This window comes from Lethenteron reissneri, chromosome 2, assembly GCF_015708825.2.
Source record: "Lethenteron reissneri isolate LAM-NWPU_2019-01 chromosome 2, ASM1570882v1, whole genome shotgun sequence".
Taxonomy (NCBI): domain Eukaryota; kingdom Metazoa; phylum Chordata; class Hyperoartia; order Petromyzontiformes; family Petromyzontidae; genus Lethenteron; species Lethenteron reissneri.
The window spans coordinates 7,508,756-7,524,761 of NC_083780.1; the positions used below are offsets into that span (position 1 = coordinate 7,508,756).

Genomic DNA, 16,006 nt, shown 5'->3' on the forward strand with positions numbered 1-16,006 from the left:
ATGATGTCACCAACCCACCATCAGTGCAGCAGCCATGCTTAATTCACTGCTGGATGATGTCACCACCCCACCATCAGTGCAGAAGCCATGCTCAATTCACTGCTGGATGATGTCACCACCCCACCATCAGTACAGCAGCCATGCTTAATTCACTGCTGGATGATGTCACCAACCCACCATCAGTGCAGCAGCCATGCTTAATTCACTGCTGGATGATGGCACCAACCCACCATCAGTGCGGCAGCCATGCTTAATTCACTGCTGGATGATGTCACCACCCCACCATCAGTGCAGCAGCCATGCTTAATTCACTGCTGGATGATGTCACCAACCCACCATCAGTGCGGCAGCCATGCTTAATTCACTGCTGGATGATGGCACCAACCCACCATCAGTGCAGCAGCCATGCTTAATTCACTGCTGGATGATGGCACCAACCCACCATCAGCGCAGCAGCCATGCTTAATTCACTGCTGGATGATGTCACCAACCCACCATCAGCGCAGCAGCCATGCTTAATTCACTGCTGGATGATGTCACCACCCCACCATCAGTACAGCAGCCATGCTCAATTCACTGCTGGATGATGTCACCACCCCACCATCAGTGCAGCAGCCATGCTCAATTCACTGCTGGATGATGGCACCACTCCACCATCAGTACAGCAGCCATGCTCAATTCACTGCTGGATGATGTCACCACCCCACCATCAGTGCAGCAGCCATGCTCAATTCACTGCTGGATGATGGCACCACTCCACCATCAGTACAGCAGCCATGCTCAATTCACTGCTGGATGATGTCACCAACCCACCATCAGTGCAGCAGCCATGCTTAATTCACTGCTGAATGATGGCACCACCCCACCATCAGTACAGCAGCCATGCTTAATTCACTGCTGGATGATGGCACCACCCCACCATCAGTACAGCAGCCATGCTTAATTCACTGCTGGATGATGGCACCACTCCACCATCAGTACAGCAGCCATGCTCAATTCACTGCTGGATGATGGCACCACTCCACCATCAGTACAGCAGCCATGCTTAATTCACTGCTGGATGATGTCACCACCCCACCATCAATACAGCAGCCATGCTCAATTCACTGCTGGATGATGTCACCACCCCACCATCAGTGCAGCAGCCATGCTCAATTCACTGCTGGATGATGTCACCACCCCACCATCAATACAGCAGCCATGCTCAATTCACTGCTGGATGATGTCACCACCCCACCATCAGTGCAGCAGCCATGCTTAATTCACTGCTGGATGATGTCACCAACCCACCATCAGTACAGCAGCCATGCTCAATTCACTGCTGGATGATGTCACCACCCCACCATCAGTGCAGCAGCCATGCTCAATTCATTGCTGGATGATGTCACCACCCCACCATCAGTGCAACAGCCATGCTTAATTCACTGCTGGATGATGTCACCACCCCACCATCAGTGCAGCAGCCATGCTCAATTCACTGCTGGATGATGTCACCACCCCACCATCAGTGCAGCAGCCATGCTCAATTCACTGCTGGATGATGTCACCACCCCACCATCAGTGCAACAGCCATGCTCACTCCACTGCTGGGTGATGGCATCAACCCACTATCAGTGCAGCAGCCATGCTCAATTCACTGCTGGATGATGGCACCACTCCACCATCAGTACAGCAGCCATGCTCAATTCACTGCTGGATGATGTCACCACCCCACCATCAGTGCAGCAGCCATGCTCAATTCACTGCTGGATGATGGCACCACTCCACCATCAGTACAGAAGCCATGCTCAATTCACTGCTGGATGATGTCACCACCCCACCATCAGTGCAGCAGCCATGCTCAATTCACTGCTGGATGATGGCACCACTCCACCATCAGTACAGCAGCCATGCTCAATTCACTGCTGGATGATGTCACCAACCCACCATCAGTGCGGCAGCCATGCTTAATTCACTGCTGGATGATGTCACCAACCCACCATCAGTGCAGAAGCCATGCTCAATTCACTGCTGGATGATGTCACCACCCCACCATCAGTGCAGCAGCCATGCTTAATTCACTGCTGGATGATGTCACCAACCCACCATCAGTACAGCAGCCATGCTCAATTCACTGCTGGATGATGTCACCACCCCACCATCAGTGCAGCAGCCATGCTCAATTCACTGCTGGATGATGGCACCACTCCACCATCAGTGCAGAAGCCATGCTCAATTCACTGCTGGATGATGGCACCACTCCACCATCAGTACAGCAGCCATGCTTAATTCACTGCTGGATGATGTCACCAACCCACCATCAGCACAGCAGCCATGCTCAATTCATTGCTGGATGATGGCACCACCCCACCATCAGTGCAGCAGCCATGCTCAATTCACTGCTGGATGATGTCACCACTCCACCATCAGTACAGCAGCCATGCTCAATTCACTGCTTTATGATGTCACCACCCCACCATCAGTGCAGCAGCCATGCTCAATTCACTGCTGGATGATGTCACAACTCCACCATCAGTACAGCAGCCATGCTCAATTCACTGCTTTATGATGTCACCACCCCACCATCAGTACAGCAGCCATGCTCAATTCACTGCTGGATGATGTCACCAACCCACCATCAGTGCGGCAGCCATGCTTAATTCACTGCTGGATGATGTCACCAACCCACCATCAGTGCAGAAGCCATGCTCAATTCATTGCTGGATGATGTCACCACCCCACCATCAGTGCAGCAGCCATGCTCAATTCACTGCTGGATGATGGCACCACCCCACCATCAGTGCAGAAGCCATGCTCAATTCACTGCTGGATGATGGCACCACTCCACCATCAGTACAGCAGCCATGCTCAATTCACTGCTGGATGATGTCACCACCCCACCATCAGTGCAGAAGCCATGCTCAATTCACTGCTGGATGATGGCACCAACCCACCATCAGTACAGCAGCCATGCTCAATTCACTGCTGGATGATGTCACCAACCCACCATCAGTGCGGCAGCCATGCTTAATTCGCTGCTGGATGATGTTACCAATGACAAAGACGCCCCCCCGTATGGCATTTAGCAGACTGTTATGGGCAAAAGTCCAGCTATAAAGGCGACACGGGTTAGATCGCGTAAATATAAACGTGTCATTAACCCATACTCTTTGGTTCTTTCGGTAAAGTCCCGTAGGTATAAAATAAAATAAATTAAATCACGACGTTTCGGGCGCAACACAAGCGTCCGTCATCAGGTGGGACAACCACAGCAAGAAACAATTGCTTCAGCAATGGTTTATTTTCGATTTAAAGCTTTCGTGACTGCAGGGATTCATCTTCTTGGTTCTTTCGGTAAAGTCACGTAGAAGGGAAATAATAAAATTATAAAAATAAAACATGATAAAATAAAATATATATTTTATATAATATATAAAATGAAAGATATAAAATATATATTTTATTTAATTAATGAAACATAATAAAATAAAATATATATTTTATTATAATAAAATATTTTATTATGTTTTAAAAATCAAACATAATAAAATAAAAGATATATTTTATTTTATTAAAATAAAAAATATATTTTATTTGGTTATGTTTGATTTTTATTATTTTATTATTTCCCTTTTACGTGACTTTAACGAAAGAACCAAGAAGATCAATTATTTCTTGCTGTGGTTGTCCCACCTGATGAAGGACGCTTGTGTTGTGCCCGAAACGTCGTGATTTAATTTATGTTATTTTCTGCCCAGGTGACTTTACCGAAAGAACCAAAGAGTTTGGATCCCTGCAGTCACGGAAACTTCAAATCTAGAAAGTGTCATGAACCCACCACCACCCACAAAACGTGCCAATTCGTTACTCTCCAACACACCGGCGTGTTGGAGAGTAAACCCACCAGCCTTTCAACAAGAAAACCGTGGCGTGATACCTGTACTGAATATGATATTTTGTTTGTTTTAAATTAATTGTTTCGCCTGCAGGTGACGCTCAAGAGCGAGGTTGCGTCGTGCGCGCTTTGTGGATGTGATGGGGAGGGCGGTGCACAAGAATGACCGCCCCCCCCCCACATCATCCACTACCATGGGTGGAACAAGTAAACCCGTAAAAACAAAGTTTTTCACTATAAATCCTTTATATGCGTGGCATCGTGGCGGCTAGAGTCCTCTCGTCCTCTGGCTTGAGATGGCTGCCACCTATGGGTCAGATGATTGTCTGGCAGCATTAAAAATATGGAATTAAATATTTATTTATTATTCCCTAAACAGTGTAAAATTTTGGAAAAATTTTCACTAAAATGCATTGTCACGCACAACGAGTCTGTGTGCAAAATGTCAGCTCGATTGGATCACGGGAAGTGGGTTAAAAAACGACCGAAAATTTGCACGGTCCTAAGCAAGCAAGCGAACTTAATATAAAGGATTTAAAAAACCCGATTTTTCCAGCGGTAGGCATCGCGTTTTTTCTTTAATACAATTAAACCCGATTTCGGGGAATTAAAACCTGGTTTAATGAATACGAAACTCTGACTTTAAACCCTGCGCAAAACCTACGCATTTCACAAGTAGTACTAATCGCATATCTGTATTTCCCATAAATATGCTAAAATTCCTCTTGATATGCACATTATTTTGTCAAGGCGCTCTTCCTCCTCCCTCCCAGCTTAAATAGACGCTCCAAGCCTGGGGTGTGTCATTCAGACGCTGTCTTCTCGACAGACCTGTTCTTCACCGGAGGACGGCTGCTTGCGTTGTGGCCGAAACGTCGTGAGAATTATTTTATTATGTTTTATTTTTATTATTTTATTATTTCCATTCTATGTGACTTTACCGAAAGAACCAAGAAGATCTGACCCAAGGCTTAGGCTGCTTCCTCGTCGGTGCTGCTATCGTACTCGGGGGGGGCCGTCGGGCACGGGGTAGTCGTAGAATGCGGCGGGCAGGTTGGTCTTGATGAACACGAGCTTCTCCTCCACAATCGTGGGCGCCGCCAGTGAGTTCCTTAGCTTGGAAATGGATGAAGCCCATCGTTGAGAAGTGCGGTGCTGCAATTAGAACCAATTAAACCGGATTTCTCCCAATCTCAGATGATCGGGTTTAATATAGAAAGACAATTAAACCCGATTGTAAAAAACCCGACTGTGCCACCCTTGGCTACCACCAGCTGTGCAGACGTCGTCGATGGCTGAACCATGATTTTCAGGTAGTGGAGGGGGGGCAACCCCTCCAACAATGAGATATGATAGAGGAGTTGATAATTGGTTTTTTACCCTTCTATCTGGCAACAAAACTGACACTTTTTTTACAAGGAGTCATGTTTGCATAGACCACAATACCTGCAGTCGTAATGCAAACAAAAAACATAACTCTGATAATGTATGCACTGTCCTTTTATCAAAGTTATGTTTTTTGTTTGAATTATGACAGCAGGTATTGTGGTCTATGCAAACATGACTCCTCGTAACAAGTAAACCCGTAAAAACAAAGTTTTTCACTCTAAATCCTTTATATGCGTGGCGGCTAGAGTTCTCTCGTCCTCTGGCTTGAGATGGCTGCAATCTATGGGTCAGATGATTGTCTGCCAGTATTAAGCAACTGGTAATTAAATATTTAATTTGTTTTCCCTAAACAGTGTAAGATTTTGGAAAAAAAAAGTCACGAAAATTAATTGTCTCACACAACGAGTCTGTGTGGAAAATGTCAGCTCGATTGGATCACGGGAAGTGGGTTAAAAAACGACCGAAAGATTTGCACGGTCCTAAGCAAGCAAGCAAGCACGCAAGCACACGAACTTAATATAAAGGATTTTAAAAAGGTGTCAGTTTTGTTGCCAGATAGAAGGGTAAAAAAACAATTATCATATTTTTACTGGCAAATGAGGTTCCAATGGGATAGAGGAGTTGTTAGTAAGTAATGACTTAATATTATTTGTTTTTTTCGGTAAATTCACGTAGCCATGGAGTCAAAATAAAATACATATTTAATTAATTTTTTACCTACGTGACTTTACCGAAAAAAACAAAGAGTATGAATCCTTGCAGTCACGAAAGCTTCAAATCTAGAAGTGAGGACTTGTCCCTTGCTTTTTATTCGAGGCGTGTGCGGCGATGGCGCAGACGTCAATCGAGGGTCGAATTCGAACCGCGTTGTGTGATCGGCATCGCGCTCGCTGAAGGTGAATGCCTTCAGGGAAGTCGTGTCCTGTAGACGCAACTGCGCACAATTCTGTGAGTCGCTTACAACCGCTTTGCCGTTACTTATTGCCAATTATGGACTCAGACTATTGTCCTATCATCTCATAGAGTCCCTGGGACGTAATAATATGCAACACAGTGGCAGTGGGGGTCGCAAAATGCCGATTTATTACTAATAAACCCCAATGATCCGAAATTAAGGATTTCGATCGGATCATTGGGTGGACACGTGCCACCACCCCCACCCCACTGGCTCCGTCAGTGCACGTCGTCACATCATGTCATCAAGACGTCACCGACGACGAGTGTTCCAATGATGCAACTGCACCGCATTATTGCGTTACACTTTTTTTACGTGAAATAATAATTTAATTTTGTTTTTTTTTATTCACAGGAGCCGAAATGGATGGGGGTGCACCCAGCATTCATTCTGAATCAGAGGGTGTCTACCAGCCTCGCCTGCAGTGCAGTCTCGCCTCTAATCTAAGTTGTCTTGTGGTTGTTGTTGTTTGACTTGCATCCCACTGGGATTTTTGCACACAGCGTTGGTGTACGGTGCTTTTTTCTGCAATATTTTGCTGTCTTTTCTTGGATTTTCTGTTTGCACTTAGTAACATATTCACTTTAAGATGTTTTTTGTTCATGTTTTAGTTTTTTGTTTGTTGCGGTTGCACCCGATTCAAGAACCGAATGGCTCACAGGGCTATACCTAATACATGAACTTGAACTCGACCCCTGTAATTCCATTCTCTGCGAGTCATCATCAAACAACATCCTCAAATCTACAAAGCTATCAACCCCTTATCAGTGCCCTGGCTTAGTACAGACCGTTTCAGACCTTATTGGTCACCCCGTGCCCCGTATAAATATCAACGTTCATCCCAAGCTGTAGCCATGGAGTCAACATTGGGGGGGGGACCCAAATGTTCCAGGAGGTCTGGGGACCCCCCCCCCCCCAGAAAAAAAAATCTAAATTTGAAAACTCATTTCCTGCCTAAAATATTTAAAAAAATTCACCAACACATGGGATGGACTTTTTATTTATTTTTAACAATAATGTCTAATAGTGTATTGTATTACATTGCTGTTTTTTCTTTTTTTACCTTTTCTTGTTTCGTTGCGTGTAATGGCAGAGATTAAGGATTTATAAAGTACAACCATAACCACAATCATAGAAATAGAAATATATTTTATAGCAATATATTGGGGGGGACATTTTGAGCATATTTGTATATACACCACGCTACACAATACACTACACCACAGCACAAACTACACTATACACAACACTATAGACTACACTATACACCACACCACTACACACTATACTACACACTACACTAATTTACACTACATTGTTAAAGCCTCATGTCGGTTCTTTGCTGTCGGTCCCCTCGGTGTGGAAACTCTCTAATCCCGTGGCACATCTGCGACAGGAAATGCACTGTGACTTCTAAGAAACATCCGAAGGTTTCTCTCTCTGTCTGGGTCAGACTTTCGAGTTTGACCCCGCACCTCTTGAGTTGTTCAATTGTCTACACATTTTGCCAGGTTATGACATCGTTATTAAATCCTTTATATTAAGTTCGCTTGCTTGCTTAGGACCGTGCAAATATTTCGGTCGTTTTTTAACCCACTTCCCGTGATCCAATCGAGCTGACATTTTGCACACAGACTCGTTGTGCGTGACAATTAATTTTCGTGAAAAATGTTTTCCAAAATTTTACACTGTTTAGGGAATTTTTTTAAAATATTTAATTACCAATTGTTTAATGCTGCCAGACAATCATCTGACCCATAGGTGGCAGCCATCTCAAGCCAGAGGACGAGAGGACTCTAGCCGCCCCGATGCCACGCATATAAAGGATTTATAGGGAAAAACTTTGTTTTTACGGGTTAATTTTTTGTTGTTGTATGTTTGTGTTCTTGTGTTGCACCATGCGTCGCCCCACGTGCTCACGAGGTTGTGTCGGGGAATTCAAGTGAGCAGGCGATTGGCTCAGCTCTGCGACATCGGCTGGCCAATGTACAGAATAGCCCAAAAGTCAGGACCACATACAGTTATTACATTTGTTTCTTGCAGCACCAGCTTTCACATATTTTTAATGTTTATTCTTTGAGTTAATGTTTTATAGATCGTCATTAATATCTATTTTTGTTGTTCCTTTTCAGATGACTCTTTAAAAAATAAAATATACCCAAAGACCAATGAGTTGAATTCATTTCACAAACGCATGCTAAAGAAGGCAGCTGTCATTAACAGAAACAATCCTACATTCGTTTCAAAAGATAATTCATGCATGCATTAATGTCAATGGTCGTCAATTTGAACATTTGCTCAAATTAATTAGATAACCCACACCTACGATTAGCAAGGTTGCCTAGTTATGGTGTGAAATAAGTTCAACATACGTACACACAACCCTTTGTGATTTGCTAAAATAAATATACAGGTGTGTGCCCTACCTAACTTTTGGGCCACCTTGTTAAATATTGCTTAAGCGCATTTAAATGCTTTTTTGTGCGGTACATCGTTGTGTTTTTTGTTGTGTGCTTTATCCCAGGTCTCCCCCTTCTTGGAGAAGAAGAGATTATCTCATTCTCATCTGGTCGCAAAAATAAAGTCGCATAGGCATCGATCCAGTTTTGAGTACATGCCATGTGCGAGGAGTGCTAATTAGACAAACATTCGTAGCAATCATCTGGTTATACCGCCCGATGAAAATAGAATACGATGCGATAACCGATTCACTTTGCATTTTTTCTCGTATTTAAAAAGGTACCGTGTACAACACTGAACGCGTTACCACCGCCGGACATGCCAACCGGTGTGTCTGGTGCAGACACACCTAACGCCGGAATGTTGCAAAGTTGGCAATGGCAGCTTCTGAATTACCGCTCTTACAAACTCCCACACCCATCGGGCTCGAGGCCAGTGCTCTTCATGACAGGACCCCCTGGTGGGGGAGGGGGGGGCCCACCCCGACACGATGCAAAAGTGACAACACCCCCCTCCCCCCCATCATCATTATCGTGCTGCTGTCAAACCCAACAACAATGGTTTCAAATGTGTGGCGGCAAGTTCACTCACACTGATGTCTTATCGTCAGTGAAAGTGCCCCTCTCCCCATCTTAAACGTAGTGAAGAACGCTGCTGTATGTTGGTTCTCAAATCTCACCTAGAATGCCAAATGTATATGCTGTATAGAATGTTTTTAGATGTGTAATGACGACTTGACACACTTCTCTTGAGATGGCACTTCATTGAAGACGCGTTCACTTGACATCAGGCGGAGACCCCCACCGCAACAGCCCCGGGTCTCCCGCGCATCAAAGATCAAAGATCCCCCGTGTAGCCTTAACAGACTGTAGGGCCAAGTGCTGTTAGCGAGCACCTATGAAGGCCAGAGCGGTACACGAGGGGGTGGGTGGCCAGCACCACGCCCGACCGCCTTTGTCTCCCTAGCGACGATGTTTACACACACGCACCAGGTACTCATTTGAGGCTGAGTCGACCTAGGGGAGGCCCAGGACCGGTTCAGGGAAGGGACTGGTGGCCACCAGTCCCCGCGCATCTCCCCCTTATATACCGACATTAGGACACGCCCCCCTTCTCGATCATTCTCGCTGACTCTGGACGCTCGCTCCACCGGCAGACTCCACCGTCCGCTTCCGTCACCTGACCACGCTCCCTTCTCGATCATTCCCATAGGCACCAGTCCCTTCGCACTCACAGCTGATACCCCCGTCATTACCTCTCGTAACCACCAGTCCCTTCGCACTCACAGCTGATACCCCTGTCATTACCTCCCGTAACCACCAGTCCCTTCGCACTCACAGCTGATACCCCTGTCATTACCTCCCGTGACCACCAGTCCCTTCGCACTCACAGCTGATACCCCTGTCATTACCTCCCGTGGCCACCAGTCCCTTCGCACTCACAGCTGACTCCCCTGTCATTACCTCCCGCGGCCACTAGTCCCTTCGCACTCACAGCTGATACCCCCGTCATTAACCTCCCGTGGCCACCAGTCCCTTCACCCCTCACAGCTGATACCCCCGTCATTACCTCCCGTGGCCACCAGTCCCTTCACACTCACAGCTGATACCCCTGTCATTACCTCCCGTGGCCACCAGTCTCTTCACACTCACAACTGATACCCCAGTCATTACCTCCCGTGGCCACCAGTCCCTTCGCACTCACAACTGATACCCCTGTCATTACCTCCCGCGGCCACTAGTCCCTTCGCACTCACAGCTGATACCCCCGTCATTACCTCCCGTGGCCACCAGTCCCTTCACACCTCACAGCTGATACCCCCGTCATTACCTCCCGTGGCCACCAGTCCCTTCACACTCACAGCTGATACCCCTGTCATTACCTCCCGTGACCACCAGTCCCTTCACACTCACAGCTGATACCCCTGTCATTACCTCCCGTGACCACCAGTCCCTTCGCACTCACAGCTGATACCCCTGTCATTACCTCCCGTGACCACCAGTCCCTTCGCACTCACAGCTGATACCCCAGTCATTACCTCCCGTGGCCACCAGTCCCTTCGCACTCACAGCTGACTCCCCCGTCATTACCTCCCGTGGCCACCAGTCCCTTCACACTCACAACTGATACCCCTGTCATTACCTCCCGTAACCACCAGTCCCTTCGCACTCACAACTGACTCCCCCCTCATTACCTCCCGTGGCCACCAGTCCCTTCACACTCACAACTGATACCCCAGTCATTACCTCCCGTGGCCACCAGTCCCTTCACACTCACAACTGATACCCCTGTCATTACCTCCCGTAACCACCAGTCCCTTCGCACTCACAACTGACTCCCCCGTCATTACCTCCCGTGGCCACCAGTCCCTTCACACTCACAACTGATACCCCAGTCATTACCTCCCGTGGCCACCAGTCCCTTCACACTCACAACTGATACCCCAGTCATTACCTCCCGTGGCCACCAGTCCCTTCGCACTGACAACTGATACCCCTGTCATTACCTCCCGCGGCCACTAGTCCCATCGCACTCACAGCTGATACCCCTGTCATTACCTCCTGTGGCCACCAGTTGCTTCATACCTCACAGCTGATACCCCCGTCATTACCTCCCGTGGTCACCAGTCCCTTCGCACTCACAACTGACTCCCCCGTCATTACCTCCCGTGGCCACCAGTCCCTTCACACTCACAACTGATACCCCAGTCATTACCTCCCGTGGCCACCAGTCTCTTCGTACTTACAACTGATACCCCTGTCATTACCTCCCGTGGCCACCAGTCCCTTTGCACTCACAACTGACTCCCCCGTCATTACCTCCCGTGGCCACCAGTCCCTTCGCACTTACAACTGATACCCCAATCATTACCTCCCGGAATCTGTGTGGGTGGCTTTCCTGTAGACATTCTGTCTACAGGAAAGCCACCCACACAGGAAAGCCACCCACACAGATTCCTACTTGAAACTGGATTCCCACCACCACCCATCTCAAAATAATTCTCTCATTAAAACGCTATACCACAGAGCTCATGGCATTTCTGACCAACACCACCTGGCCAGTGAATTAAGACACGTACATCGGGCCCTCAGGATGAACAGATACTCTGACCGCACCATCCGCCAAGCTGTCTCTCCCACCATACAGAAACAGCCACATGAAACTCCGATCTAAACTATCACGTTGCCATACATAGCAGGCGTGACCAAAAAGATCTCCAAAATTCTAAACAAGCATAAGATCCAAGTCCAATTCAGTACAGTGCATAAAATCCGTGATCTGATTCCATCTGTGAAGGATGTCGTTCCTGACTTACAGTATCCTGGAGTCTACAAACTGAGTTGCATTTGTGGTGATTGCTACATTGGAGAAACGAAACGTCATGTCTCTGATCGTGTACGCGAGCACAAGTCAGATCTGAAACACGGCAGAACTGATTCTTCGGCCGTTGCCGATCATTGCTACAACTCTGTGGGCTCTCATGAAATTGTCTTTTCCGAGACCAAGGTACTCTGCAAACCTCCTGGCTACTATCAAAAGGTTTGTACACGAAGCCATGCAAATATACAAACACAGACATAATTTCAACCGTGATGATGGGTACAAACTGAGTAATCATTGGAAAGATGTGATTAACCATGCAAAAAAGATTTAACTACACATATTTGGACCATCTTATTTGACAGACAACTATTCTTGAGTTACTGTACAGGTTACCGATAGACAGCCAGTTTTGTTTTACCATGTTTAGCTTCTTTTTTCACACACTGGTTTCCTGCTATAAGTTTTACCCACCAAACAACACAGCAGGAGGCTGTTTCTTCCTGACCTGCTTTTGTGCTTTTACCATCTACACGGCAGAGGCTCGGTCTCATTAGCAGCAGTTGCACTTTGAACAACTCTGGCACCCCCCCCCCCCCCCTCTCAGGCTCAGTCCTTTGTTACGTAGACTAGCCGTAGTCTCAAGCCGCACCTTACCATAATAATAAAAAGTGGGCCGTTCCTGGCCCATCCCCCCCCCCCCATCAACCAGTATATATACGGGGTAGTATCTCTTAGAATCTCTCATTTACTTGATACAGCTATCGTGCTGTGACGGTTCCACCTGAAGACGAAAGCTTGTGTTGCCTCCGAAACGTCGTGATTTTTTTATTTAATTTTTATTTTACTTTAATTAATTTTTATTTTTTACCTACGTGACTTTACCGAAAGAACCTAAGAATATGATACTCCTGTCATTACCTCCCGTAACCACCAGTCCCTTCGTACTCACAACTGATACCCCTGTCATTACCTCCCGTGGCCACCAGTCCCTTCACACTCACAACTGATACCCCTGTCATTACCTCCCGTAACCACCAGTCCCTTCGCACTCACAACTGACTCCCCCGTCATTACCTCCCGTGGCCACCAGTCCCTTCACACTCACAACTGATACCCCAGTCATTACCTCCCGTGGCCACTAGTCCCTTCGCACTCACAACTGATACCCCAGTCATTACCTCCCGTGGCCACTAGTCCCTTCGCACTCACAGCTGACACCCCTGTCATTACCTCCCGTGGCCACCAGTCCATTCACACTGTAGGCCGACTCCCCTGTCATTACCTCCCGTGGCCACTAGTCCCCTCACACCGCACGCAGGCTCTATTATCATTACAAATGTACTGTATTAGATCTTATCGGTGAAAGTGGTCCCCCACTGCTCTGGGTCTTCCCCTTGGTTCCTGACCCCCCCGGGGCCCACTCCAATGTCCATCTCTGTAACCCGGTGAACCTTAAACGAACCTGTTACAATGCAACAATCCATCTGGCAACTGCACATGAGCAGATTTCATTGCTCCGTCTCCCACGTTGGACGTGCAGTGCTCCCGGGTAAGGCCCAGCGAGCTAGATAGCTAGGCCTCGGCAAGGTAAGATAAAAGTTAAAATGTAAAAAAAAACACGCCTACCGTTACCTTACATTTTACCTTACCACAATACAATCACTCTACCCTACCTTTTACCTTGCCGAGGCCTATATATAGCTCTTTTCAGAAGCGACCTGGCGTCTTTGGCCACAAATGATAGCTCAATGAAGTGGCTTATCATGTGGCCATTTTTATAGCAGCCATAGCCGGAGGACCCAGAGTAGCAGTCCCGTATTAGGCACGCTAGCCCGGAGGCAGTACCTATAGAAGGGCCGTTGTTATTGCTAAGCTGCAGAGTGATTTCAACAAACTACAACATCAGCTAGTTGCTCTTAAACTAGTCCTGAATATCTCCAAAACCAAGGTGCTATGCTTCTCACCAGGGCTAAAGCAGGAAGTTATTTTTTCCCCAATTACATTCCTTAAATAATTATCAAATAGAGCAAGTCAAGATCTATAAGTATATTGGGGTCATTCTTGATTCAAAACTGAATTTTGAAGATCACATTGATTACATTGGTAAAAAGACAAAAATAAAAATTGGTTTTCTGTATCGACACAAGCACTGCTTCCCCCGTATGTTCCGTTTGGAATTGATTAAAGCTACCGTACTGCCTCTACTTGATTACTGTGACATCGTGTATAAATCAGCCCCAAGTACTGTACTGAAGAAGCTTGACTCAATGTATCACTCGGCCTTAAGATTTGCATTGAACTGTCCATATAGGACTCACCACTGTGATCTCTACATTGGGTCAAACTTAACATCTCTCAATGTTCGACGGCTTGTGCATCAGATCTTATTTATTCATGATGTACTTACAAAAAAATCCGCAGATTACCTGCTGGATCTCCTCTCTGTTTCAAAGAACAAATTTGACCTAAGGTCTTTGCTCATTTACCAGCTTCACATTCCCTATTGCCGTACAAATACTGGAGGAAGGGCCTTTGCTATTGATGCCCCCAGGGTCTGGATGCTATTGCCAATAAACTGAAACTTGAGTCACTACCTATGAGATCTTCACTCAAAACTGCTTTAGAAGAGTTGTACACCCCTAGCTGCCACTGTAATTCAGTGGCCTAAAATACAGTGTTTCGCTCCGGATGATCGCTGCAAAGTATGATCTTGTGTTTTGATTTAGTGTGCTGATCTTAAAGGTGCATTGAAAAATGTTGACACTCCGGCTGATGCTCCTGCTGTTGTGGAGTGACTCATGCAGCCAGCTATTGCTGCAGAGTTTAGTAATACATATTGTTTACATCGTTAATTGTGAAAATTCCGTCACAGTTCCTATGATCACTGTTTCATTGCTTTTATGGCTTTATTTTGTTGACTTTTTTTAAAGTTTTTAGGTTTGGCCATGTTTGTTGCAGTACAGAGTTAGACTGATGGCCTTAATCTAAGTTGTCTTGTGGTTGTTGTTGTTGTTTGACTTGTATCCCACTGGGATTTTTGCACACAGGGTTGGTGTACGGTGCTTTTTCTGCAATATTTTGCTGTCTTTTCTTGGATTTTCTGTTTGCACATAGTCACTTGAAGATGTTTTCTTGTTCATGTTTTTGTTTGTTTTGTTTGTTGCGGTTGCACCCGATTCAAGAGCCGAATGGCTCACAGGGCTATACCTAATAAATGAAACTTGAAACTTGAGTGTGCCGGGTTGTACTGCCAAACGTTGTGTTAAATAAATAGTGTTGCCTCCAAGACCCGCGTCCGACGTCTCCAGAATCCACAGCATTACACATAAGCAACATTGCAAACCTCTCCCGAAGGTAAGAGAAACACCGTCCGCTTATTTCCTTTACCGCTTACATTCTCCGCAACTTTCGATTAACACGCACGCCTACGTACAACGACGCTTGTGCTTGATTTTTGTTACGTCCTATATTACGTAACGCTGCGTCGAGCTAGGACTCGTTTCTTTCGCGAGAGGCTTCCCTGCCCGTAGCATCTGGCGGTTCTCCAACATCGTTTCAAAGCGGACGCGGCGACTCTGCCGATGACGCGACGTGTCGAGGCGCGTCCACACTTTTGCTTGTGCCGTTTCGAAATCGGCAGAGGTGTGGACTCGAGTCATGTGACTTGGACTCGAGTCAAACTCGAGTCATGAATTTGATGACTTCAGACTCGACTTGGACTTGCATAACAATGACTTTGTCCCACCTCTGAGGTGTGGACTCGAGTCATGTGACTTGGACTCGAGTCAGACTCGAGTCATGAATTTGATGACTTCAGACTCGACTTGGACTTGCATAACAATGACTTTGTCCCACCTCTGAGATGTGGACTCGAGTCATGTGACTTGGACTCGAGTCAGACTCGAGTCATGAATTTGATGACTTCAGACTCGACTTGGACTTGCATAACAATGACTTTGTCCCACCTCTGAGATGTGGACTCGAGTCATGTGACTTGGACTCGA

The 16,006-nt window shown here is 46.6% G+C and overlaps 1 protein-coding gene across 1 annotated transcript in view; it reads right to left on the reverse strand.

Annotated features, from left to right (window-relative positions):
• Nucleotides 1-16,006, reverse strand: part of LOC133342484 (branched-chain-amino-acid aminotransferase, cytosolic-like) — a 64,304-nt gene that overhangs the window by 37,148 nt on the left and 11,150 nt on the right. The gene's annotated exons all lie outside the window — the stretch shown is intronic.